Source organism: Piliocolobus tephrosceles, unplaced genomic scaffold, assembly GCF_002776525.5.
Source record: "Piliocolobus tephrosceles isolate RC106 unplaced genomic scaffold, ASM277652v3 unscaffolded_27966, whole genome shotgun sequence".
In the NCBI taxonomy this organism is placed as follows: domain Eukaryota; kingdom Metazoa; phylum Chordata; class Mammalia; order Primates; family Cercopithecidae; genus Piliocolobus; species Piliocolobus tephrosceles.
In genome coordinates, this window is record NW_022310938.1 from 1 (window position 1) to 3,321 (window position 3,321).

Here is a 3,321-nt window from a genome sequence, read left to right on the forward strand (position 1 = left end):
GTTTTTCCTCCAATACAAGAGAAACTTAAGGTACGATGTGAATAGTTGAAAATGTACATTTTGGGGAGTATTTTTACTTCTGAAGTTTAGCTTAGTCTTGGCAAGCAGTGAGACAGAAGGACGTGCTTCAGATCAGAGCTGAGGTCAGGCGTGTGTCCACATGACTGCAAGCAGCTCCTGAGTTTCACCTTCACGTACCTTTACAAATGAAGGTAGTGGAATTGATAGGACAGAACTTAGAGTGCATCATTTTGGGTTTTCGTTGCTTTTTGTTTTGAGACAAGGTCTTGTTCTGTCACCAAGGTTGGAATTCAGCATCATGATGGCAGCTCTTGGCTCACTGCGGTTGTGACCACCTGGGCTCAAGCGGTCCTCCCACTTCAGCCTCAAGCAGCTGGGACCACAGGTGCTCGCCACCACACCCAGCTAAGTTGTAAGTTTTTGTAGAGACAGGGTGTTCCTATGTTGTTCTTGTCTTTCATTGACACATAACATGTTCTTCTAAAGAACGCAGTGCCAGCAGGCAAGGGAGTGAAGACCGTGCTAGCAAGGTTGTTGGCAAGGGAGCCCTTTCTGCCAACGTGCTCCCTTGGGCTCCTCCCTTTCTTTATTTTAATATTAAGTCACAGCACATAATTAAGGGCTGGGCACGGTATCTCATGCCTATAACTCCAGCACTTCGGGAGTCCAGGGCAGGTGTATGGCTTGAGCCCAAGGCTTCAAGGCCAGCCGGGACAACATGGCAAAATGTACAGAAATGTCTTTTGTACATCTTGTCTCCACCAAAAGTACAAAAAATTAGCTGAGCCTGGTGGTGTACACCTGTAGTCCCAGCTACTTGGGAGGCTGAGGTGGGAGAATCACTTGAGCCCGGGAGGCAGAGGTTGCTGTCAGCTGAGATGGCACCACTGCACTCCGGCGGGGCAACAGAGCAAGACCCCCATCTCAATTAGGAAAAAAATAACAATAATACATAGAGACTCTTTAAAAATGATTAGGCCAGGCATAGTGGCTCATGCCTGTAACCTCCGCACTTTGGGAAGCCAAGGCAGGCAGATTGCTTGAGTCCCAGCATTTGAGACTAGCCTGGGCAACATTCCAAAGCCCATCCCTACAAAAAATACAGAAATCAGCCGGGCATGGTGGTGTGTGCCTGTGGTCCCAGCTGCTCGGGAGGCTGGGATGGGAGAATCACCTGGGCCGGGGGAGGTTGAGGCTGCAGTGAGCCATGATCGTGCCACTGCACTCCAGCCTGGGCAACAGAACTAGACCCTATCCCAAAAAATAATATGCTTAATCCTATTTTTTAGTTTATGATTATAATTTGCAAAAACTTACGGTAAAAAAAATTGCATTTGTATGTGTTCTGTGTGAAACTAACAACATGGATGTAAAAGGATAATCCACTTGAAATATTGTAAGCCAAATTTTTGGCACTAACCAGTATGTAAGCCAACAGGCATTTTTCTTGACCACTTTTTATAAGAGACATGACTTTGAAATGGAAGAAGCAGTGCGATTATTTGCTTATTTCTCGTATTGAATCCAACCGCTGAGAAATGTTACTGGGTCATGCATGATGAATAACTTCATTGTCTGCAAAATATAAAAGAATATTATTTGAAATGTTATTTTTGTGAAATATTTGGATTTATTTGACTAACATTTTTATATAAACCATAAAGCATCCTTTGTAAGTTTTCATGAGGAGTCCTCTTGATATCACATGGGGCAGTTTTGTAAAATCATAAATGTCAATATCGTAAATATTTTTTTATGTTTATGTTTTTACTCCCAGCCTATTTTGTGCTTAGCGATAGTTTGCATGTTTATTACCGTAGTTACTTGATCCAAATCTTAGTTGCATTTTCTTACCTATTTTTCTTGGTTGCTGGTAACAGTGGTTAGATCTTACTCAGTTTCACTGCCCTTCAGAGAATGTTCTTGAAGTTTACCTTCTATGAAATGACTGGCTGCTGACCTGGATCATAGTTTCTAGAGAAACACTCATTAGGATTGTGGCAACACTAATATTGTATGGGTGAAACTTTCCTTTAGTTTTCAAATGTAAAGATATGAGAATAATTTGCCAAAACTTGTTCTAGCCATGATGAGGGAACAGGGACCCAAATCACACATCTGCCATAAACAACTGTAAAGCTGCACAGAACGAATGAGGTGGCTGTTTTTAGTCTGTGACCACAGCTGTGCCAATCAGAACTGAGGGCAAGGCCAGGAGAATGAATGAGACTCACCCACAGTACACTTGTCCTGTGGAGTACACCTGCAGATCGTGGCACCGAGAGCTCAGGTGTGGGCGGAGCATGGCCATCCTACCACGTCCAGAAGGCGGAGCTTGGAGAGAGCGCAGGTGTGGGTGGAGCATGGCCACTCTACGGAGTCCAGAAGGCGGAGCTCGGAGAGAGCTCAGGTGTGAGCTGAGCATGGCCACCCTACCACATCCAGGAGGCGGAGACTGGAGAGAGCTCAGGTGTGGGCAGAGCATATCACCCTACCACGTCCAGGAGGGGGAGATCAGAGAGAGCTCAGGTGTGGGCGGAGCATGGCCATCCTACCACGTCCAGGAGGGGGAGATCGGATGGGTGCAGGATGGGAGCTCTCCACAGATCCACACCAGCAGCGAATCAATCCAAGCCTGCCCATGTCATGATGACCCAGCAGTGCCTGTGCTATCTGCTAAAACAAGAGCTGGAAAGCTTCAGAGGAAGGTTAGGGATCCTGAGTGTGCTCAACATGTTACCTACAATGTGTAACACTCAGCAAATAATCACTGCATACACAGAGAAACAGGTAGAATCTGTGGTCAAGAAAAAGGCAGTAAAAAGTGCACACACATGCAGGATGGTCTCTGTCACTCACCACATGCGGTGGCTGAGCACATGAATTGCGCCCGGTCTGAACTGGATTTGCTACGTGAAAGACATGCCAGTTAATACGAAAAATATAAAATACTGTATTTGTATTTATTTATTTATTTATTTTTTGAGACAGAGCCTTGCTGTGTTGCCCAGGCTAGAGTGCAGTGGCGCGATCTGGGCTCACTGCAATCTCTGCCTCCCGGGTTCATGCCATTCTCCTGCCTCAGCCTCCCAAGTAGCTGCCCGCTGCCACGCCTGGCTAATTTTTTGTATTTTTAGGAGAGACGGGGTTTCACCGTGTTAGCCAGGATGGTCTCGATCTCCTGATCTTGTGATCCACCCGCCTCAGCCTCCCAAAGTGCTGGGATTGCAGATGTGAGCCACCTCACCCTGCCTATTTGTATTTCTTATTGAAAGTATAGTATGAGCATTTTGAGTTAAA

At 45.9% G+C, this 3,321-nt stretch overlaps 1 long non-coding RNA gene across 1 annotated transcript; it reads right to left on the bottom strand.

The window, feature by feature from the left end:
• Nucleotides 1-1,157: 1,157 nt before the first annotated feature.
• On the bottom strand, nucleotides 1,158-2,274 carry LOC113221851. The gene is made up of 3 exons (XR_003308107.2): nucleotides 2,256-2,274; nucleotides 1,876-1,995; nucleotides 1,158-1,596 (listed from the first exon to the last, which is right to left on the bottom strand). It is a non-coding gene; the product is annotated as an uncharacterized LOC113221851 (long non-coding RNA).
• Between the last annotated feature and the right edge of the window lie 1,047 nt (nucleotides 2,275-3,321).